The sequence below is a fragment of the Mesoplodon densirostris genome, chromosome 7 (assembly GCF_025265405.1).
Source record: "Mesoplodon densirostris isolate mMesDen1 chromosome 7, mMesDen1 primary haplotype, whole genome shotgun sequence".
In the NCBI taxonomy this organism is placed as follows: Eukaryota; Metazoa; Chordata; class Mammalia; order Artiodactyla; family Ziphiidae; genus Mesoplodon; species Mesoplodon densirostris.
The window spans coordinates 64461774-64486849 of NC_082667.1; the positions used below are offsets into that span (position 1 = coordinate 64461774).

Here is a 25076-nt window from a genome sequence, read left to right on the forward strand (position 1 = left end):
CAAAAGAATTCAGCCCCTCAACAACTGCACCATTCACATTCCCACCAGCAATGTATAAGGGTTCTAAATTCCTCCACACTGTCGCCAATGCTTTTTTTTCTTTCCTTTTCTTTTATTAGAGTATAATCATTTTTTGTAAAAATAAAGTCAGTGTATATACAAATGTACTGTAAGAAAAAATCCATTGTTACACAACTGTTAACAATGATTATATTTCTGGGGCATGGGTTTACAGGATAGGTTCCTATTCAGACTTATATATTTTTCTATTTTGTAAAAGTTTTTAGGACAAATGTATTGCTTTTGTTCCAAAAAAAAAAAAAAAAAGGAAAACAATCTTAAACAAAAATTAGCCTGAGACAGTTTCATGCCTGCTTGCTAATCTGAAACTGTAACACCTCACAGTTCTTGTGTTGTGTATACAGCAATGCCCTGAATCAGCAGCAGTGAAAAGATCTGAGTCCAGTCCTAGCTCTGCCACCCTGGGCACTCAGTTTTCTCACCGCTATGCTCTGATGCACCTAGGACCAGATCAGAGTTCCCCATCAGTATGCCAAGGATGGGTTACAGCTGTGCAGACTCCATCAACCCCTGGGGTAGCACCAGAGCTCAGGGTTACCAGCAGCCTCCTCCTTTTATCCCAGTGCACCTTACAAAAATCATCATTTTCTGTGGGTGCAGGGATATGAAAAAGGTTGGGCAGAGGTAAATCAGGTAACCTTTAATATCCCTTCCCACACTGAAACAGAATTCTGGACTAACGACAGTAGCTAAGAAAAGAAGAGCCCTGGGACAAATCTGAGAGTCACTGACCACGAAGGAGAGACGAAGATCCTCCCTCAAGGGGAGAAGCAAGCACAGGGAATCAAGAAATGAGAACTCCATGGAAGAGAAGGCAGCTTGTATCTACTAAGTCTAATGTCTCACCTGAAGTCACAGGTCCTTGAGGAGATAGCCAGGGGCAGTGCCTGGAGCCATGCTGCTCTGGGAGAAGCATCCCGAAGTTACCTGCTTGGGCAGCAGACAAGCAAAAAACCTGACCTCTACGGGAAGAGGCACTGAGGCCTGGCTAAGTGAAAGCCAAGTGAAATCCTCCTGTCCAGGTGTTCCCAGCCTATCAGCTGCCAACTGTGGACTTTGCCCTTGAAATTCAACTCCTGGGCTAAAGAGATAATCTCCCAGGCTTGTCCTGTGTAAACTTGGCTAATCAACAGAACACACTCAATGCTGAGCCTGCCTGCAGTCCCCGAAACAGTCCTGCCAACCAGGTAGCTGTGCTGAAGGGCAGGGGAGAGCTTATCCTGCCATTAGGGTCACCTATCCGAAAAGAATCATGTGCCCAGGACAGGCATTTTCCAAAAATCAGTCAACAGCTGTTTAGAGACAAGCACACAGCTGAAAACCTCATGCAGAGGTGACAGGAATATTGTGAGAAGAGTCCTAGGGACAGAGGGCACGAACCTTGACCAGGCTCTGTTGATGTTATGGGGTTAGTGACCCAAGAGATTCTAAAGTGTAGACATGAAATTCTAAGTGAATGAAGAAGGCACACCAGTTAACAACTGGCCCTCTCACCCTCACTTGAATCTCAGTTGCTGAGCCTGTTAAGCAGTGGTTCCTAACCTCCAGCAGCAGCAGCAGCAGCAACTTAGAAACCTGTTGAAAATGCAAATTCTCAGGCCCCACTTCAGACCTACTGAACTAGAAACAAGATTTCCAGGTGAGTTGGGGGCAGCTCACGTCTGAACACCATTGCTCTAAGGCCCTAGAGAGCTCTGTCATCTGGAGCACAGACCCTCCCTCCCCACCATCCAGACTTCCCTTACAGTCTGCTTTAAATGAGTTTTGGGGAACTGGAATATTAATTCTCTAGTTACACCCAATAAGACAGACAAGTTTCTTCCCACTCCAATTCTATCTTCCACATGGTCTCATAGGTTTCTTTTCTACCAACTAAATTCAGTTGTGTTCCTTTCCTGCTTTCAGAAGAACAACGATTCCCCAATTCCTGGAGGGTTCAAACACTTCAAGTTCTAACCTCCACCCATCTTTTCGGCCTCCCGCTAGCTCATCCGTGTGTCGCTGCTCATGGTAGGTGCGGGCTCAGTGAAGAGGTGCTAGAGATAAAAGCATTCTCTCAAGGAGTCTTTCCTAACCACAGAGCTTTTCCTTCAGAAGCAAAGTCGTTACTAAAACAGACAGGGATAGGGGAAACAGGAAAGCAGAATCCCATTACTTAAAAAAGAAATTCCTCTGTGTGTCAGGAATCCATGTTAAATCTGAAATTCAATCTCACCCTGCTCTGCCCTTCACAAGCTATTCCATCTAGCCAGTGAACCAGGCTGAACACAGATCTCATGAACACCAAGGACTGAAAGTTTATAAACACCCTATACATTTTCATTTCAGAATCCTCACCCTTGATTTATAGAATCCAAACAGGATCAGTCCCTTGAAAAAGAAGTATCTACCAACAGAAACTAGTCTATGTTCAATTCCCAGCAAGTGAAAGTTATGGCCTAACAAATTTCTTTCCTCAAACATTGCCAACAAACTTGAAGACTCTAAAAGAGACCTGTGAACTAGAAAATCAGAGTTTACTTACAAATGCTAGTTTACTGACAAATTACTTAAATTTTCCAAAACCAAATTCCATCTTCTTATTACAAAATAGGGGGGATCATAATAGGACAACTAATGAGCTACTTGTGGAGTATTGATCAGAAAGATCACTCTTCCTATCCAGGTAAAGAGAGGTGATTCAGGATGTTTCCAAGTCTTGTCACACACCCCACCCTCCCCAGGTTTTGATATGTACTGGTAGTCTCAGTATTTAACCTGGTACTCCTTTCAGAAAAAGATGGGGAAAAAAACAAAAAAAAACCCTCAGTCAACCCCACAAACATCCAAAATCTATCCTAGCATCCAATGGGCAGAAAGGAGAACACGACAGTAAAACAACACTTAACAATTCAGGAAAAAAATGCTCATTAACTATTTTGGATAACTAAGAGGAAGTGGCATCAATCAGATGGGGATATAGAAAGAGCACATCCTTTGGAAACATACAGACTTAGATTTGGATTTTAAGCAAGTTAGCCAGTCTGAGTTCCTCAGCTATAGACAGCAGAATATCAACAAATTCGTTCATGGATTGTTGTGAGAATCTGCTAAAATGATGCAAGTGAAAACGCCTGGTAAAACACAATGTCTAGAATAGAGTAAGCATTCATTCTACAAATGATACACCACAAATCTAAAATCTACAGAAATTTTTAAAACACATATTGCTTGATCCTAAGAATTATGCAGAATTGAATTATATTTATTCAACTTCCTTTAGCTAATCATTTATGTGTCTATCCCCACTCCAGCTCGCTTCTATTTCCCCATATTTTGACACCTTATCCCTATTTGTGCCACACCTAGAATATAGACCCCTCATACTGGTTTTCCAAACTCCTTACCATGGCCAAGAGGCTCTACCTGAACTAGCCTCTACCATCTTATACCCCCCTACATCCACCTGCCCCCTATATTCTAACAAGGACGACTTGCTGTTTTCTCAACATGCCAAGCTCTTTCCTACCTCAGGGGCTTTGCCTTGCTGTTTCCTCTTCCAGGAATGTACTTTCCCCAAATCTTCACATTCACAGCTTCTTCTCATCCTTGAACTTGCAGCTCAAATGTCATCTTCTCAGAGAGGTCTCCTCTAACTTCTCTTTTGAAAATAGCTATCAATTTCCTGTTTCTTGGGCTTCTCTGGTGCCACAGTGGTTAAGAATCCACCTACCAACACAGGGGACACGGGTTCGAACCCTGGTCCGGGAAGATCCCACATGCCGCAGAGCAACTAAGCCCGTGCACCACAACTATCGAGCCTGCATTCTAGAGCCTGCGAGTCACAACTACTGAACCCGCATGCCACAACTACTGGAGCACGTGCTCCGCAACAAGAGAAGCTACTGCAAGGAGAAGCCAGCACACCGCAACAAACAGCAGCCCCCACTCGCCGCAACTAGAGAAAGCCTGAGTGCAGCAACAAAGACCCAACGCAGCCAAAAATAAATACACAAAATAAATAAATAAATAAATAATTTTTTTTTTTTTAGTTCCTGTTTCTCTCTCTTTTATATCACCATTATTTCCTTCATGGCTCATATCATTATCTTTATCTCATTTATTAATTTGTTTGCTTTTTTACTTACTGCCCCCCCATGACACAAGGACTTTGCTGTGTTAGTTACCTCTACATCCCCAGCATAGAGAACTGTGCCTAGAACAGGATGGATACTCATAAAGATGTACTGAATGAATGAATAAATAAAAAGTTTCTAAACAAGAGAGGCAGAGTTGGACACCCTCCCTGCCCCCCAGTGGGATCTCAAAGAAAGACTGTAAATTAAGAGAAAGAGCTGGGGAGAAATGAACCCTTAGGGAACACAAATGGATAAATCATCCCAACTCCCCCACTGACAATAACTGCTATCAGGGGCCAGGACAATGTCATAAGTGTTGCAATCTCCACAGCTTTCTTTTTCTCCCCACTAACTTTTCTTATTGTGGTAAAATACACGTAACTCCATGGTTTTCTCCTTTAGTTTCTACAGCTTCCCAGGGCTCAACTTCTTCCAGCAAAGCTATGGAGACATGTGACCTTGGGTATTTTTCAGATGAAAAGGAGTCTGGATAGCATTGCTTTTGAAACCCACCTGGGTTTACCAAACAGATGTGGGTTTTGAGATTAAAAAAAAAAGAAGAAGAAGAAGAAGAAGAAGCTTTTCTACTTCCATGTAATGAAATTTAAATACAACAAAATTTTCCAGTTGTTCCTCATTGTTTTCTTTTTAATTTGACCCCTGCCACTTCCCTTTGGGCACTTACTCAGCGTTAAGAAAACCCAGCGCCCTTCTTACCACCAGTATCCTCACAGCTGGCTCTCCCAGCACAGTTGAGCAGTAACCCAATCCTGAACAGCAGTGATGACTCACAACCCAGAGAGACCGGGTCCCACAGAGGACAGTGCTGCCCACTCCATTTCAAAACCAGCAATTTATCTGGCATTTCCATTTATGTTGGAACCCAAAGGGGTGAGTAAATCTGGGAGTTAGAGGGGGGCAAAGAAAATAAACTTCAGTGCTCTCTTTCCTTTCTAGATTCCAAAGCCTCAGTTCTCTGAGTCAGTGAAGTCACAGACTGCAAACCAAGGTCACTGACATTGCCAAGTTCAACTCAGCTATCCCAGGTATTTTCCTTTCGCATTCAAATACCACACTTCTTTATAGGTGCCAAGGTCAGTCGGGTTCTTTAATTTCCTTTCCCTATTTGCATCCATTTGCCAAGTGACAAAGTATAGGTACACGTGGGTGTGACCTTCTTATTCTTAGATCCCTACAAATGAGTACAAGGCCCCACGTGTGGTTTCTACACACTGCAGTCTTCACTTCTTTTAATCACTCCTTCAGAACACATGACAGGTCAAAAATTGTTAATAAACTAAATGAGGTGGGGGAGTCTGACATAACTCTGTGCCAAGAAAACTTACCTCCATAAGGAGTGTGAGGCATAGTGTTGGTAGCTGAAAGTACCGTCAAGGCTGAGCGTCTCCTGATTGTACAGGGAGCTACTATAGAGACTGAGCTCCTGCCTCTGGGAGCCTACAGAAGCAAAACTGCTGAGGAAATAAAATGTTTGATCCTAATCCACAGAGTTTGGTCTTCTAAAGCAAAAGGAACCTTAAATTATAAACAGGCTCATTCAAAGGGAAAATCTGTGAAGCACCTACTCCCAGGAACTCCCCATTCTGCCCTAGGCCAGCCTGGGTTCAGCAGGCCCATAAATTGGCACTGTTGATATGACCTTCCCAGACTCTAGCTCAACAAGAGATAACAACAAAGCTGAGAGCTTTGGTAGCACTCAAAGGAGATTTGAGGGACTTAAAACATGCTGCTAAATATGGCAGCAAAAGTTCCTGTTTCTTGCAGTTGAACAAGGAAATCTCTTTATAATTACACTTGTAGATAAGATGCACCAAGCTGCTCGGTACTACTTCTTGTGAGGAACAGGTTAGAACCTCCCCATCCCAATCCACCGCTCCTCCGAGACTGGTCTCAGTGTGCACTGTCGGGGGCAAGTCTCACCTGGGGCTGTGGAGGCAACATGTCTCCTGGAAGATAAAGTGCCAGGAGCTTCTTATACAGTTCACTGCCTTAGCCATAACCATTTGCCTGGGGATGGTCACCGCTCTTCATTCTCTAGCTCTCTCTGCCCCTGAATTTACACTCTCCCTCAGCCCACTTCCCTTCTTGCTCTCTTGCCTAGGGCTCTGCCACAGGACACGCATTACTCATCAGAGAGGGTCCTTTCAACCTAGATGCTCCTTGGTTCAGCCAGATTCCCCCTCTGGTTTACATAATTCTTTACAAAAGCAAGGTACAAGAGCTATGACCTCTGTACTGACAGGGGACACTTACTACCGCCCTGCCGATACTAGATATCTGTCCAAGACATGGAGGAAGGGGGTAGTGCCTCACATTTCTCGGCAGAACAAACCGGACAGACAGACTAGCGACTCAGAAACAAACTCTGCTTGGCTTACAAGGGAATAATAAATATAACTATAATGGCTCACATTGCATGAAGTGCTAGATACGAGCTGCTATTCTCAGCACTTGACATTTAGGCCTCACCACGACCCTATGAAATAGTACTATTACCACCTCCATTCTATAGAAGAGGGACTGGGGCATGGGAGGCTAAGTACCTTACCCAAGGCGACAGAGCTGGGATGTGGCAGAGCCAGAATGTGAACCCCGACAGCCCGACCAGGCTCTAGACATCACTCTTTCATTGGATGGCTCTTCCCTTAACACACAGGTTTGTCTCTGAGCACAACTGGCTCACTCCAGACTCTAAAGGAGAGAGGGTCTGTCAAAAACCACTGCCAGTTTTCTCCACTGAAAGAAGGAAACAGTGTTGGCCGCATTTATTCACAGAGCTGGTCTAAGCCTTTACAGCAGAACAAATGAGTACTCCAAACATGTGTTGACCAAAATGCTTCCAGAGGCACTAAGTGAAACCACCACCTCCTTTCTTACTGACCTGGGAGACCTTCTAACTTACTAAGGGCTAGAGCCTCTTTGCAAGTTGTTGCAACCAAGCCCTATGCAGCTGAGAACAAGTTCCCAGTCTCCAAGTTATACGAACCAAGGCAAAATGCTTCCTAGAATCCAGCTGATGGGGTTAAAAAAAAAAAAGTTACCCAAATATGTTTTTAAGCATAAACTAAGTATGTTGGTCAGTTTGAGGAAATAAAATGTATCAAATATTTTACTTAGCTTCATAGGACTTTAGGGAAATCTAGTTGGAAAGATAAGATAATGCATATCAAGAATCAAGTCAGAATGTCAACGAAAACACTCAATCCAAACCTCCCACTTCCTGGAAGAGGAAACTGAAGCCTAGAGAAGCCAACTTACTTCCCCAAGGTCACCCAGCAAGTCATAGCTAGTGCCAGGACTAAAGCTCAGATCTGCTTACTACCTGGCCAGGGCTCTTTCTACTCCTGTATGCGGGCAGAGAAGTTCATAGGAGGGAGAGATCTCTAACAGCAGCAGCAGCTAGCATTTTTTGAGAGCATATGTGTGCCGGAAACTAAGCTAAGTGCTTTATGTAAATTATCTCATTTAACCCCTGCAACAGATCTTTAAGATGGGTAATATTACTCCCAACTTACAGATAAAAACACTAAGGTTTACAAAGGTTCACTCCAGAGGTCCACAGATAGTAAGAGGGGGTGCCAGACTATGAACCTCCAGAGCTGGCTGCAAAGCCTATGTTCTAAGCTGGGTCTTGAAGGATACAGGATAGAATTCATGGAAGCAGAGGTGAGGAGTGCTAGGGTAGCCAGTGTCCACAGCACTGACAGCAGCTTGGGAAGGGCCTCCAATGCTGCGTTAAGGAGGACCTCAAGGTCCTACCTGGGCCAGCCTGTAGGAAAGGGGCAAGCAAGAAGCATTTCTAGACTCCCATGACTGTGAAGGGTAAGCATCCTACAAGAGGGTAAAGCTGAGCCTATGAAGCTGGGTTGAGAAGGACCACGTCAGAAACTCTCCTGGGGTCTTGACAGAGAGATGAATAAAGTACAAAGTATACACTCCTTCTAAAAGAAGAATATGATTTGACTTTCCTAGCATAGTAACCCCAACCTGATTAAGAGATGCCAGCCTTACTCTCTTCAAAGAGCTGCTCTAAGTTGATAATAATAATGGAAAGCATTGAACATGTACTGCGTGCCAGGCACTGGGCTGAGAGCTTTACGTGTATCGTTTCATTCAATCCTCACCACAACTATAACAAGCTAAGAGTTATTATTATATCCATTTTACAGATGCCTCACAGAAAACTGGGGGGCTCAGAGAGATTAGATAAATTACCCAAGGTCACACAGCTAGTAAATAGTAATGTCAGACTCTAAACCTATGTTTATATGACCCCTGAGTTCCAGCCCTTAATCACTTCATTACACTGCATGTAAGATACTCTCATTATGTGCAAATAGTTCCATCAGAGCTGCTCTAAGGCAGCACCATACACTCACTGAATATCTAATAGTCACTGAGAGTTGAACAAACACGTTACAAGTTGACTCACTTAAAAGCAATCTATAAAACTCAGTTGTCAGAACTCCATAAGGGAGCCTGTGTTCCAAGACATGAATGAACATACCAAAATCAGCTCCTCAAACAAAGCTAGAGTTCTAGAAACTAGCTGACTTTATAGTTTTCTTTCCAATTTTCCCATTTCCCTTTTCCCGTTCCCCACCCCCTGCACACACACCCCATGGTCTGACACTCTCAGAGAAGCCTAGAACACCCTCCTCCTATTTCCAGCCCTTTAGTGGGCTCTCTCCCATTACTCAAATAGTGCTTCAAATCAGAGTCTAAGAGTTGGACCCTCTTCCTTTTTCCCAGTCTAAAGCATGAGATGGCCATTAACCCTACCATCAAAACCTAAAACTTCAGTAGGTCTGTGTTTCTTCTCAGTCACACGGACAGAGGCTCACACTGGGGAGGAAATAACTATACTACAACAAGTAATACAATATATACATGGGATAAATCCCACACTTGATACTTTTTTAGATCCTCCCCAGCTCTTGGCCCAGACCCTCTGTATTCACTGACTAAATGGGTAAACAGACCAAGAGAACATATAGGCACCAGAAATGTCTCTGAGCCCAAAGAACAATGAACAGGGGTGTTGACCCCAGTGCCAGCCGCCCCCACCCACTCCTGCCCTCCCAGTGCTTGTTAGGACCTACACAACACTGTCTCCTTGAGCCCCTGGGGGCAGTCCGGCATTCTGCTGTATCTCGAAGGCCTCCTAGGTCAGCCCAGGTACACCCTCTATCACCCTTCCTGTCTGTGAGAACTATCCTCTCCTCAATCCCCTTCCCAGGGCCTCTCTCCTGTTCCTTCTAGTAATCTTCCTACTGTTTCAGATCTTGTCTCCCATAGCCCTATGTTTATCTCCTTTTTCCCAGGTTCAAATAGTCCTTCATCCACTGTGACGCTTCCTATTAGCCAATCTCCAGCTCACATACAAATCCCTTCAGTGACAAGTCACACAGAAAAAGAGTCTGGATCTTTGAGAAACAGGTGGTTTCATGACAAACTCTTAGGAACAGGTCACCTTTGGTTAAGAAGTCTTCATAGCCTGATTGCATATAATTCACCCTTTATAGAGACAGTGCAATCTAAGATTCAGGCAGTTTTCAGAGAAGAGTATTGTGATCATTTCAACAGCCCCTCAACAGCAGTATACCTGAGGCAAAAAAAATGAGAAGGGATCTTTGGAGAAATCCTTCAATAAGGTAGTCTAGACTCATTCAGCATCTTCCTCTCCCCTCAACACACACATACACACATACACACATGCAGGCCAGTTTTCTAGGGCCCATGGCTAGAAACAGAGACCCTGGATTTTTTCTATCAGACAATATCACGTGGCATGTTCCCCTCAGATGGATGCACCCAGCATTTCACCCCACCCACCTATCGGGACAGGTGCACAGAGCAGCCCCTCCCCAGCATAAAAGAGATGCACAGTCTCCCTCCCCACGCCCAGAAGAAGGCACTCAACTCACTCGTGCAAGTTTTCCCACAGAAAGAGAACTCTCTGCAGACCATGCCAGGTGGTCATTTTTTTTTTTCTTTCATGCCCTCCTGGCCTCTTTTCCACTTTTGCGTGGTTCCTGCAAGGCCCCCTCCCCACAGCCTGCTCTCCCAAGCTAAGGTGGAGGGACAGAAGGAAGACAAGCCAAAGCCCTGCAGGGCTGCTGCCTGGCCTCCCCCAGGCTCCACACACGTTCCCTTGGCTTGGCTGCCTCAGCAAACTCTCTTGGGCCCAACATGAGAAATCAGGAGTCTCCAGGGCAGTGACAGGTAACAGCTAAGAGAAGCAACAGGATGACATGCTCTCAGCCTCTCAGTCCTGCCAGCCTTCAGGGAGGTGCTTTGGACAGCCCAGGACTCGGACCCTCTACCTTTCTCAGGTTCCTATCTCCCGGAAGTAGTCCTTAGAATCAGGTTAGGTGGGGACGGGGCGCAGCCTCTCTTAGTCCCGGGCCAGCAGCGTGGCTGTGATATCTGGAGTTGGGGTGCCCGTCCAAATGGTACACCCAAGCCCTGCATTCCAGGGTCAGGGGCAGAGCCAGCAGAACTGAGGACGGCCTTGGCCTGTCCTCCAAAGTATTTCAGAATTTCAACTTCCCTGGGTAACGGATTATTCTAATTTTACAGAGAGAAGGAGCCCAGGGGGAGAAAGTGCAGGAAGAGGAGTAAAGGAAGGGGGAGAGAGGGAGTAAGAACAGGAACGTTACTTTTTCATCCTTAAGGAACATGGAGGGGTCCGATTTGTGACTCAGCTCTGGGAAACTGGACTGACAAGGAGTGGGGAACAGCTGCAGCCCCAAGCTAAGCTGTGGACAGCTTCCCCTCAGGCTGGAGAGGCTGCTGTGACAAGATTCACCTGGAAAAAAGGCTCCGTTATTTAAAAAAAAAAAAAAAATCTGCCTGTTCAGGGGCTTCTTCCAAGGCACTACTCCAGGGCCTGGCTGGCAGGTGTGCCCTTGCCCTACAACAAAAGCTGCGGCTGCAGGTGGGGTGCCGGCCCCTCCCTGTGTTCCCACCTAGTATGCCAGGAGCCTCCCGGAGTCTCTGAGGGCAGAGCTGGGACGCCCTTGCCCAGAGGATCCACTCCCCTGCTATTCTGTTCCTTGCACAGTCGCAGGGCATATCGAGTATCTCTGCCCTTGGAATTCCCACTTCCTTGTTTCTTTCTTATTTCCCTCCAAGCTGTAGCCACAGGTTCCTAATAGAGCTGCCCAGCCCCCAAGGACCTTCCAGAGCAATAACGCTTCCTGCCAGTTAGCACCCTGCCTTTCAAACCCAAAACGGAGGAGAAAGACCTCCCTGCTTACTCGAAACAGTTTGCCCAGCAGAACCTAACAGGATGAGGGGACCAGCCCTGGCAACCAGTAGTCTCTCTTCCAGCTTCTAAAATCTATGACTCCGTAAGCGCCAAGCAGCTGTGGGAAAAGCAAAGGGTCTCTTGGAATCCCTCTCCTCTATACTAAAACATGTGAGTTAGGTGACCCAAGGAAAGCTTCATCTCTGAAGGATCATTTATGGCTCAAAGTCTACAGTGAACATCACTAAACTTCCCAACCCAAAGAAAGCACTATTTGTTTCTTTTCACATCTTGAAGAAGTTTTAAAAGGATTTTCTCATTTTTATTTATAAAGGCAAAAGAGAAGAAGGGACTTTATAAATGGGAAAACCAGAACAGAGAGCAAAGTGACTTTCCAGAAGAGAGAGGGACCATCCTTCAAGGGTCAATTCATAACATCTTACATTATATAGGACTTGACTTGTTTAAAACTACTTTCATGGAAATTATTTCATTTGCTCCCCGCAACAGTCCTATGAAGGGGCTATTATTATTATCCCCATCTCACAGCCAATAAATCTGATGGTCGTAGAGTTTGAGGGTCTTGCCCATGGCTACCTTTATGGTAAGTAGCAGAACCTGGCCACGGTTCACGTCTCCTAAACCCAAATCCATTATTCATTCTGCTACACCAAAAGAAAGATCATCTGCTAGCCCTCTTCACATGTGCGGGGGCCCTAAAATTGGAGGAGCTGCCCAAACACATCCACACGAGTAGAGGAGAACTGAGATCCTGGATTTGTGTTGTCCACCAAAGGGCCCACTGACTCAGAGAGGCCTCCTCCTCACATCCCCCAACCTGAGTCCTAGCCAACAGCGCCATGCCACATCCCCCCAGTTAACCGAGGTGTCAACCAAGCAGAGGAGCCCTGGAGTGCAGTGAAAGGAGGCATCACTTTAGAAGCGGCCCGTCTGAGGTCCAGGGCCATGGAGTTCACCCTTATGGAGCCTCGGGCCACAACAGTGATGCACACATGTCCACATTCAGGGAGCCCGCTTGGGGACATGGCCAGTGCTTTCATTGGCAAGCTGACCCGAAGTTAATCAGAAGGCCCCCCTCATTGTTTGCCAGAGTACAAAAGACATTCTGTTCAGAAAGTTCAAGAAGAAAAACCAAAGAGCCAGGATGGCAGCTGTTCCCTCATCCCACAGAGAAGCCAAAGGCATCCACCAAGTTTCCTGAGGCCCAGCAGTAAGTTTAAGATACAACATGGCTGAAGCGGAAGCACATCCCGATGGGTCTCCACTGCAGGGAGTGTCCACTGCGTTAACCCTCCTGATAAGATCACTGGCAACCTTAGCTTCCTCATCACCTATGAAAGTGCCTTTCTGGAACAGTCTCTTCTCCTAGGCCACAATGAGTTCACCACACACTAGTCCTCTAGGTCAGAACAAGTTTTACCAAAACATAGGACAAACAGTGTAGAAGGGTCGTGTGGCATGGACACTGCATGCCCTGAGATTTGGTTAAAATATTAACCAAGGAATCCATTCAGCACACTTCATGTCTCCTCAGGTAGCCTAGCTCTTAGCAGCAGCTCACTCTGAGATATCTGGATAAGAAACATCTTTGCAGGTCCCCCAGCCCCCAGACACCACCTGCCTCCACCCCATGTATTTTCTAAGGAAAGCCTGTGATGGACTTTATTAATGAAGGAGGACAGCTTGCTTCTTACCAAGCTACCTGGGGGCCAGAGAGAGAGACCGACCCCGGTTCAGATATCCCTAGGACAGGCCCTCTATCCTAATAACTACTCCGGAGAGACCTAGAGCTCACCACAGGCTCCCAGTTGAGTTAATTAGCTTTTTTTTTTTTTTCATTAGGTCAGACATAGCAGCACCAAGAGACAAAACAGACAGTGTTCACTAGAACAAACCAAGCCACTCAAAAGACACCGGAGTTTCCGTATAAGAACTACAAACACAATGCTGGAGTGATGATAACTCATTTTTTTCTACATAAAGGACTCTTCCTGTAAAATATCCTGAGCCTTTGTGCTAAATAAAAGTAAGATGATGATTCCTATAGTGAAGTCTAAACACCTCAGGTTCAGTAAGAGTGAGATCAGCTAGATCTGCAAAGTCAAGAAAATTGGCTGTTTCCCTCTTCCTTAAGCTAATAGAATCCAACTGTTGGAGCATGACATCATTCCTGAGCCCCAAACCCCGAGCACAGAGTACAGACACTTGCCTGCCTCCCAGAAAACAGCCCAAGACTGGCCAGGAAAGGAGGAAAAACAATCCAAGCCCGGAGCTGACCTTACCTGAAAGTCCCGGTGCTTTCCTGCCCACTCCATTCTCAGCAGTTTGGCTCACACCACAGTCTGTTAGGGAGCCCAGGGCCCCCAAATCCACTCGCTCCGGCTCGGATACCTGCTGCGAGCTTCCCACGGCTCCTTCCTCTGACCTTTCGTGGCGCTCCTTCCAGCCAAATGAGCGGAGCACTGCTGGCCGGCCAGGCCAGTCGTCATGGAGACCCTGTTCTCGCCAGCGCTCGCTCCCGATCTCTCCCTCCCTCCCTCCCTTTCTCTCTCTCCCTCCCTTTCTCTCCCCCGACCCCTCCCTCGCTGTCTCCCTCTCTCTCCCTCAGTTCTGGGAGGCTTTCGCGAAACAGCACTGTCTTTTGATCAGCTCGGTCTCTGCACGCATTCCACTCCTCCTACCTCCCTTCCAGTCCGACAAGGGCTCTGGGCTGCTCCTGGGAACTCGCTTCAACAGCTCAGAGGGGAGAAGGGAGAAGACAGTGAGTGGACTTGTTCTGCTCCCCACCAGCGTCTCATTTTTTTATAACTTGGAAGAGTCCTGGTCAGGGGGGGAGGGAGCTAACTGGAACACTTGGAGGGGAAGCAAGCCCTTCCTCTGGGTCCTGGAGTGAGGGTAGGAGGACCCAGATGCACTGCCTTGACTTGTTTGTGCACTTGGGATTTTCCCCGGCAGCAGCTGAGGCGGAAATGCATTCACCTCCCTGGAGCTCGCCTGGACTGGCCTCTCTTCTTACCTTGCTGCCTGCCCAGGCCGTGGTGATGGCTTTAACCAGTGCAGGGACTCATGGTACTAGCGCTGGTGCCAAAGCAGTCTCTCATCTTCCTGCAATGGAGAGGAAAGACACCAGGTCAGGTCCAGTAAGTGTCCTGGGCAAGTCAGAGTCACAGCCCAAGCAACAAATGGGATACAAATACAGCCTAAAGCCCAGGCTTTCTGGGAGCTGTCGTCGTGGCCAGAAATCATATCAGTGCTGTGAAAGAGCTAGCAGAGTGCCTGGGACACAGGAGGCCTCCAAGTGTAACCCCCCGATGCAGATTTCTGCTTTGTAATATAGTTTTTTAAATATTTATTTATTTGGCTGTGCCGGGTCTTAGCTGTGGCATGTGGGATCTAGTTCCCTGGCCAGGATCAAGCCCGGGCCCCCTAAATTGGGAGCACAGAGTCTTATCCACTGGACCACCAGGGAAGTCCTCTGCTTTGTAATATTCTTTTACATGCACTATTTTGTTCGATCCCCAAAACCTTTTGAAGTATACTGGATAGATATCATTATCACCATTTTATAGATGGGAAAACTAAGGCTCAGAGGGCTAAAATATCTAGTCCACAGTTACAAAGCCAGTTTGGCAGTTGAAGAACTAACAGTAGAGACCAGTCCGCTGCCCGCTAGTCTGGTACTTTCCTCTAAAGTACACTGCCATCTGATCTTACAAACTAACAGCTTTTTTGACAGCCAGTTATGAGATACAAGGCTGGGTTCCCTGGGGAAGATAGAGACTCCTTCTGAGTCGTGATCAGATAGGCCCTACTATCATCTTTTAGCCTGAAGGCTCTACAATGTGAAACATACAGGTGCACAGATTAGAGAAAAAAAGTCCTGCCCTATAGCTATAAATTACCTTCCACTTCTCCAAAGTACTCTTACAAATCTTGGCTCATCTGTTCAACCCAAGAAACCCAGAGTTAGGATTGGTATTATCATACTAATTTAACAGAGTTTTTAAAAAATCTAAAAGAGAGGTCAAATAACTTGGCCCAGGTCACAGAACCAGAAGATAACAGATCTAGAAATAGTACCCAAGCCTTTCAACTCTCTTGCGTATATTAAGCAGAGTAGTTCCAAGAGCACCAGACAGAGCAGGGGTCAGGAGATCAGGCAGTGCCAGGCTCCACAACAGCCGTGTGCCTTTCGGAAAATCACCTAGCCTCCCAGTTTCCACCTATAAAACCTATCCCCTGGGCAAGTGACAGGGCTGGGATGAACATGAAAAGATGTGTGTGAAAGCATCCTCCTTCAGTCAGGCACTGAGCTAAGAACTTCATCTCAGCTGCTCTTCACCAGAAACAAACAAAAACCTGGGGCAGTTGGTATGCCCCCAAGAAGAGGACACTGAGGCTCAAGGAAGACACTTTTCAATGTTGCTTCCCAAAACAGTGCTAGAGAGATCCTGATGGAATCTTTAAGGCTGAGATCCCTTGCAGAATTTCTGGGTTTTTGACTCATCTCCAATATACCACAAATTTCTTAGGACAAGATTTTAATTCAGTCGAGTTTAAAAGGTAAATATATGTCAGGAGGCAAGGTAGGAGGTGTGTCACAAAATACAACAGGAAATAACGGAATGGCACAAACCCTAAGTGGGGGGCACTGTTGCTTCAGTGAAGCAATCAGAGCTTCAAAGAGGGCATACTCAACCACCTACTAGAAATACCCAACCCAATACCCTGACCCAAGTACCAACTCAGGAATTCCTCATAGGCCCTAGTGTCCCCCACCCCCATCTGCAAAGGAAGACAAGATGAAACAGCAAGGGCAACACCATCAAATCACTCAGCTTCTCCCCCATCCCATTCCCAACAGGCAGCCCTCTGCTCTGCTCCTGAGGCCCAAAATGCACATTCCACTTGCCCAGTCTCCATGATGAGAAAGCAGAGGTGCTGCCCATTCATTTCTACAATAAGACAATAGTCACAGTTATAATGTTAATACCAACTAATGTTTATTGAGCACCTACCATATGTCAGGCATTCTTCTAAGCAGCATGAAGGGACAAGGTTGAGCACTAAAGCTGATAACAAGTCAGTCTCTAAAGTAATGCAAACTTCAAAAAGCCCTCCAGACCAGACACAGAATGCGGGCCATGCTCCCCCTAGTGGCACACCGGGGTTACAGCGGTTCCTTAGGGCCCTCCCCTGGGGGGACCAGGTAGGGACATAGTAAGGGCAGTGTTAGTGGGAGAACTGAAATCGGCTGCTTGGGTGCTGCTATTGTGTATAAGCTCCTTGAACTGGGCAGAGCAAAAGGACAGCTGAATCCTTCTGCTGCCTCTGCAAGGCTGGATTCAGATCAATCCTACCTGACCTTTCCGGAAGGATAGGGTTTTTACAGCCGTATGTGGTCTAGTATCTGCTGGGAGGCCCACATGCAGACTTGAGCCAGAAACCCAGGAGATATCCTTGCACATCCCTACCTCACACTCCCCGCAGCCAATCCACTTACCGACTCCAAATAATTCTACTTCCAAGATTTATCCAAGATTTGTCTTTTATCTGTCCATTTTTCTGCACCTCCATTGCCACCCCAGTCTTTCCCCTTAACCACTGCGCAAACCTCCTAATCGCGCCAGCTTTCACTCTTGCCCTCACACCTCCATTCTCCACAGAGCTGTCTGAATCACCCTTTTACACCAAATCATGTCATTTCCTGCTTAGCACACTTCAATGGCTTCCCACTGCATTTAGGATAAAATCTGAATTCTTACCAGGACCTATAAGGCCCAGCATGATCCTTCTCCAGCCTCCTCTCCTGTCAGCACATTTCCTGCCCTCCCGCTCTGGGTGCCAGCTACACAGGCCTCCTTTTAGTTCCCCAAAGTGTCAGATCTTCTCCAGGCTGCTCCCCTTTGCCTGGGACACTCCCCCACACCCTAGTCTGCACCCAGCTGAATCTTACTCACCTGGCCTCAACTTGCCTCTCACATCCTCAGAGAAGTCTTCCACGATCCTCCAGTCTAAATGAGGACTCATCCTCCATGGCACTTACCATAACCTGCAATTGCTCATTTGTGTGATTACTTGCTTCTCCCCTGAGTTCCTTAGGAGCAGGAACCTTGCAAGTTTTGCTAACCACCATATTCTCTGCATTTAGTATAGGGCCCAGCTCATGGCTGGCACACAATAAAAATCTGCTGAATGAATGCATAAAAACCCCTTTCTTCCTGTCCAACAGGAAGAAGAAACTTAGAACAGCCATTTCACGTCACTCATTGTATCTTTTCATAGACTTACAAACTATAATTACATGTCTTTTCCTCATGTGCCTTGCCTGTGGGCTCAACCAGAAATTCCTGTAAAGTCTCCCTGTGGTTTGTTTCCCAGAACTTTCCTCGTAAGGTCACTCTTCTGGGGACGCGCTCCAGGGTTTTACAGCCTTTCCCAGTCCCAGAGTGCCCACTCACAGGCACTCCAGCACCAGTGTCACTGCCAAACCAAGCGGGATGCAGGAATGGCTCAACGCTCACAGATGAGAAGGTTCTCTCCCGGGTCAGCTCCATTCAAGGACAAAAATGCTTTCTCTCACCTCCACTGTGCAGGTCACTGTGCTTACAGAAAATACACTTTTACTTTAAAAAGTCATCTTATGTTTTATCATTTGGAGATGGGTGTAAATATGGTTTGAAAAAATGTTTTTCCATTACTAAAAAGAAACTGAAAACTACTGTCTGGGGGGAAAATAATGACGGCCTAAATAATAGCAACAGCAGTGTGCCTAAGCCCAAACCCCTCCCATGACAGACATGGCCACCAAAATCTGAAATCCCTTCTGGCTTCCTCTCCTGCCACACTCCCCCACGACCACCACTCCATTACAGGCACAGCCATCACACACCAGCTGGTGCTCTGAAAACTGCATTTCTCCTCTCCCTCCCCAGCTGCTCACGCTGTTACCTGATTCTGAGTGCCTCTCCTTCCCTAACTAGCAAAACCAAATGGCCTTCAAGGCCCAACTCAGACATCACCTCCTCTGTGAAATATTTCTTGATCTCCTGGCAGGATCTGTTTGTCTACTCTGCAAGCCCACAGCAGTTTAGGATGCCTTTATCGTGGTATTTATATCATTTTATCACTGCTACTTGCACTCCCTCTCCCCCACAGTTGTGAGCCCCTTGAAGTCTACTTTCATATTTCATTCAGAGTGGGCAACCAATTAATGTGTTCAATAAATGAAACACTTAAAAAGACTCTTAAAAAAACCCCACAGGGCTTCCCTGGTGGCGCAGTGGTTGAGAGTCCGCCTGCTGATGCAGGGGACACGGGTTCGTGCCCCGGTCCGGGAAGATCCCACATGCCGCGGAGCAGCTGGGCCCGTGAGCTGTGGCCGCTGAGCCTGCGCGTCTGGAGCCTGTGCTCCACAACGGGAGAGGCCCGCGTACCCCACCCCCCAAAAAAAAACCCACAGAAACAGCTGCCCCCTCCATTAGATGAGGGAATTTGAGTGGATAGACTTATATAGTCTATCCACTCAAATTCAAGAGAAGAAAAAAAAATTATATATATATATATATGTGTGTGTGTGTGTGTGTGTGTGTGTGTGTGTGTGTGTGTGTGTGTATATGATCATTAGGTTCTAGATTTGATCACTAGAAGAGATTATAGTCTTTTCTCGACCCTTTAAAAACTGAAATGCCAAATCTGAAAACACAGGAGCAGAATAAATCTTTTAAAGTCACTCCTTACTTTGGGATCATTGGAATTCAATAAAAGAAAGCTGTTATCTCAATATTACTGGATCCTAGAATGCCTAAGAGATGCAGTATAACTTCAGATGCCTCTAGGGAGCCTAGCTCCCAGTGCCCACCAGACTGGGGTCCAGCAGCATGTCCACTGAAGACACCCAGTTCTACCCATGTGTCCTGCCCATTTTCCTAAATTGGGCTCTGGTTGCCATGTGAGTAGGCAGGTTTACACAAGAGCTCTTTAGGACTTTACAATTTTCCCTTTCTACCTCTGAGTGGCAATGTGGTTAAGAAGGGAAAAACTAAAAATTCAGGAGTAGAGAAAAGAGTCATCAGACTGGAGTCCAGGTCCTGGTTACAGGGCGGTGAGATCTTGAGCAAGTCCCTGTCCCCAACAGGGCCTCCGCTTTTTCCTGCATATAATGAGAGGGCTATTGGGCTGTTGGAACTAGCTGTTCTCCAATGGTCCCTTCTAGCTTCAATATTCTACTGCATTGTTCTTTGGCAGTCACCCAGACCCGTGGTCCTATCCTAGTCACCTAGTCCCCTTGCTTTCTGAATGAGTCCAAAGCAGCAGAAAGACTTCTTGTTTCAGGAGCTACAGAGCCTCCATCTAATTCTTTCAGCAGAACCCCACGGGGCTCTGGACTCATCTGCTTGGGATCAGATAGAAGAAGACAATCACCAACATAAGGCAACCTTTCCTGGAGGAAAAAATGGGAGATTCAGACTCCCTGCCTAAGAACAGCTGGCCTAAGAGAAGAAAGGCACCAAACACAGGGTGGGGAAATTAGGAAATGGCCTGGGAAGTGCCTGGAAGAAGACTGCAGCTCTGCCAGGGACTCTCATTCCTAGCCATCAGTCTGAGACAAAGCAGCCTTTACAAAGCAGAAGCACTGGCAATATCTAACAAAGTTCTCTTGGAAGACAATCTGCTTACTGCCAATCAAGCAGTCTCTTCATGGGCTCTACCAGGGCCTTTGCATCAACAAAACAAACACATTCCTCCAGATGGCAATTCCAGCCCTCCTCTGCCTGGGAACCACAGCTGGCAGGACCTCCAGTGTGCTAGCCACTGCTACACATACTTTGCTTCACAGCCTTCCTGGGAAAACAGAGAAATACCGATTCTTTGCTCAAGTCCTGGCATTTTATGGTAGGAAATTCTTCCAGGTCCTTATTCCTGACCTAATCCCACCTGGCTCCGACCCTTTTCCCACCTACTCCCCTCTGACCCTGAGGCTCTGAACTCAGAAAGTGTGGGCTCAGCCTATAATTAGCCTAGATCCCACTGCCCTGTGGTGAAGCAGCTACTGGACATCTTCATGCTGGGTTGAGCACACTCTCCTTCTGTGCGCCAGCCTTCTAGCCCCAGTCCACCTCCACTCAGCTCACAACTCTCAATATGAGGCTCAAAGTTCAGATCCCCAGGACACAAGGTACTCAGTGCCTTGATCCAGTCCCTCGGAGTATCTGTCACAGAGTGTATATATGGGCTAATTTCTGGACTCTCTCAAATCCACAGGCCCCTGACCACTGCCCCTTGTTAAGTACAAGCATTTTAACACTGGGCCACATAAACACGGTCTTGGGGCCAGGAACAACTGGACCAAGGAGGCAGTATCCCAGACCCCCTCTAGAAGCCCCATTTATCCTTCCAGAATGGGCTTCTCATGTTTACTTGGCTCAGAACTCCAAGCTCAACCAGGATCTTACCGGTCATCCTGACTAAAGCTTCAGGATGAGGGAGGTAGGGTGCAAAGTGAAGGAAAAGGAGATGGAGGAATATGAGGAATGTGCACTCAAACAGCTTTTCCATGATATAACCAAGAAAATACCTTGAGCCTCAGAAAGGAGTATCCCTTAGAATAAGATCTGGGCAAAGCTGTGGGAAATGTGGGTCCAGCCATATCACCTCCTCCATACTGTCTCCCCTTATTTTCCCAGGTTGGACTGGATTCTCTACCTCCACCCCCTGTACTCCCTGGAACAGTCTACTACTCCTGCATCTGCCGTGTTCATATTTTAGTGATATTTAGTTCATATTTTCGTATTTTAGTGCACCAAGGCTTATCCAGCTCATTTCTCCTACTAGCCTATGTCTTAACTCTGAAGCCTAGTTTAGGGTTCTGTACCGAGTACAATTAATAAATTTTTAACATATGAACTAAAGAAACCAACCAACTAATCTATCTAACAAATAAGGGATCAACAATATCACCACAGAACCTAAACCATTTGGTGTTTAGCACCTCAGGGTGGCCCAAGGTTTTCAAGGTGTGGTACATATATACAGATGATTACAAGTGGTATAAGAACACTAAAAAAAATTTTTAATGCTCTTGTATTTATCTTAATGTGTATTTTTTTAAAAAAAGATAACCAGCTATTAACTCCATTTTCACTGAAGTCATTGAGTAGACCAATGCTAAAGAAGGTATATATGTTTTTTGCTTGCTTTTAGTTTTGTTTTGCTAAAATTAGTGGGTAAACATTTAAAGAGAAATGGGATACTTACACAACCTCAAAGTATCTCTCTCAGAATATGTATTAATTACAAAGGCAGAAACAGGGAACTTGTCAGTGGAGAAACCTGGCAGACATTACCTTCACCAAGTGATCAAAGTTAACATTACTAGTAATAAGATACACTGACATCATGTACCCCTGACATGAAGCAATGAGAAGGGCACTGCACTTCTGTGGTGTTCTTCCCCAAAATCCATAACCTTAATCTTAATTATGAGAAAACATCAAACAAACCAACTTGAGGGACATTGTATAAAATACCTTCCCAGTACTCCTCAAAAGTCTCAAGGTCATAAAAGGCAAGGACAGACGGAAGAACTGCCACAGACTGGAGGAGACTAAGACACAACACCTAAATGTAATGTGGGATCCTGGATTCCACCCTGGAACAGAAAAAGGACCTTAATGGGAAAGACTAATGAAATACAATTAAGGCTATAGTTCACATTATACCAACGTTAATTTCTTAGTTGATAAGTATACCATAGTTATGTTAGATTAGGGGACATTGTACTGTCTTTGCAGACTTTCTGCAAGTCTAAAATTATTTAAAAATAAAAAGTCTTGTAAAAGCTAATTTAAAGATAAATAAATAAAAGTATATATGGTACATATCATAAACATGGGTAAGAATGACTCAAGTTTGAGAAGCAAGAGTGGCCACCCTTCAAACCCTACCTCCAAGGAAAGCTGCCCCAGAATAAGAAGAACAGCTGTAGAAGAATATTTAGTAAAATGGGCAGTGTTCAGTTTATATTACTTGGAGAAAAAGTAATTATCCTATTTTGTTAAATATATATATATATATATATGCCACATATATAATGCATAGAAAAAATGTCTGTATTGAAATAAAGATAACCTATCCTGAACCAAGTACAGATGGTATTTATTAAATAGTAAATGGGATATAGCTCTTGGAAAGCATTTTGGCTAGATCAATTAAAATGCTCATATCCTGTGACTCAGTGGCCTCATTTCTGGGAAGCTGTCCTAAGAATAAAATGCCCAAGTATGAGGGAAAAAAATGCATGTTCCCAGCATTATTTATAATAATGAAAATTAGAAACAAACTCCATGTGAGTCATTACTAAATTGGTAAATGTCAAGTGTTTTTTGACCACTACCCATACTAAAAAATAAATTTTATATAGTAATACAGAATGTGCATGTATGACAGAGCGTGTGTGCACGTGTGCATGTATACAAAACTGAACCAAAAAGTTTCTGCAAACAATACTTACCTTTACTATGTGTAATGCTCTCTGCCATTTTCTATCCTAATCTATTTCATTAAGAAAACAAAAAAAGCTTGTAGAGCCCCACTAGATTGATTCCCCATCCCACTAATGATGACCTGCAGTCTGAGAAACACTGCACTAGATGGACAATTGTGCAGCCATTAAAAGAAATGACTATAATCCACAAACTGGTAACAGTGATCGGCTCTAGGGAAAGAAAAGAGAAAGAACGTAGGAGGAAGATTTGCTTTTCACTGTACATCTTTTTGTACCTTTTGAATTTGCAATACATACACGTATTATTTATTTAAAAAGTGACTGTGAAGACTTTAACAGTATCAGACAATGCTAATTTTGTGTGACAAAGCTATAACTACATTAAAATGTAGAAAACACATACAAGCGAAAAAGGAAATTATACCAAAACAATAACCACATTAGCAATTTTTTCCTTCTTACTAAGTTCTAAATATGCCACATGGTTACTGTTTTACTTCTACAATTTAACATATATTTATTTTCTAAAATTAATGCAATTATTGGCAAGGGTACATAGGAGATTTCAAAGCTAATGGTAATGTTTTCTGTATTAAGCTGGATGGTAGATACATGAATACTCACATTTAAACTGTACATATAAAACACATATACTCTATATTTTAATAATATTTTTTAAACCAAAGATTGCAAAAGTGGACCATTTTTTCAGGTCTGCCTCTCCTCACCCTCAAACTCAAGCAGACACTCCAACAAAGTGTGGGACAGGATTTAAAACCATCAGTCAAATGGATACCTTCCATTTTGTAAACAGGTTGTAACATGTTAGAACCTGGCTTCTAAAGATTTCCATTTAGAACTTTGTAGGTGGGCTAGTTTCAGCGTTCCACTTTGTAGGTGGGCTAGTTTCAGGTTCCATTCACACTCAGGACTCTCTTATAGTGTGTTTTCTTGATTTCCCTTTCCCCCCTGCCACTAAGCCATTGTTTATGCCTTCATATTTTAAATCACATATAAGCTCTTCTGAGCAAAGGGACCATTTCTTATTCATCTTTGAATTTCCAACAGGCTATAATGCAGTGTTTTCTTTACACACAGCAAATGCTCAATAAGTATTTATTAAATAGGCAATATCATAGGCAAAACCCCAGAACAGAGCATATGAAACACGAAAAGTAGCAAGGACATAGAGAAGGAAACACTGATCACTGGAGATTAAATAAAGTCATGCTACAAAGGTCATTACTTTTATTTAATAAAGTTAACATGGAATTATAGTAGAGAATAAAGGAGACAATATATGTAAAACACTCAGCAATAGATAGTAAGTGGTCTACAAATAATAGTCTGGGGGTTTAAAAAATAATATGCACACATATTTACATAATATATATTTACATATGATATATATTATGTATAACATAAATAAACACATACATATGCACACACATATATCAAAGAATGCCAGGACACAATTTATCTGGACTTCAGAAAAATCTCTCTTGATCTTATGGATAAAACAGGAAGGCACTGGCAGTAGCACAATCTGGTAACTCAGGACAGCTGGGTCCAAATGGAAGCACAAAATGTTTCAGTATCAACTAGGAAGGAGTACTCTGGAACTCCTAGAAGTCTGGACATTCCCATCTGTTCTAATCCTAGACTGGTCACCCTTTTTTATCAATGACTCAGGTAAGGCACACTTATCAAAAATGCATATAACAAATAAATTGGGAGGGAAAATTAACATATTAGGGATAATTGCAAAAAAAGGGCCTCCACAAACTTAGAACCATAGGTTAAGTATAACAAGATTAAATTTTAAAAGGACAAAAGATATCATTTTACACTTAAGTTTATTAAAAAAAAAACTGCACGACAACAGGATGAAAATGGTATAAGTAAATTTTTGTGACTTTCTGTTTGAATAAAAAAAAATGGTATAAGTGAAAGACACTTGAGGAATGGCTCAATATGAGTCAACTGATGAGTCCATGTGATTCTGAGTTTACTGACTGACATACAGAGTCCAGATCAAATGAGGTCCATGTCTTACTTTGCTCCATTCTGGTTAGAA

The 25076-nt window shown here is 44.7% G+C and overlaps 1 protein-coding gene across 7 annotated transcripts in view; it reads right to left on the reverse strand.

Moving 5' to 3' along the window:
• DENND2B (DENN domain containing 2B) overlaps positions 1 to 25076 on the reverse strand; it is a 176351-nt gene that overhangs the window by 95734 nt on the left and 55541 nt on the right. For 4 of the 7 annotated variants that reach the window (XM_060105683.1, XM_060105682.1, XM_060105681.1 and 1 more), the window contains one exon: positions 14510 to 14598. The exons of 1 other annotated variant lie outside the window; for it this stretch is intronic. The gene's annotated coding sequence lies outside the window, so the exon portion shown is untranslated. 2 more of the 7 variants (XM_060105686.1, XM_060105684.1) reach the window with 2 other exon arrangements.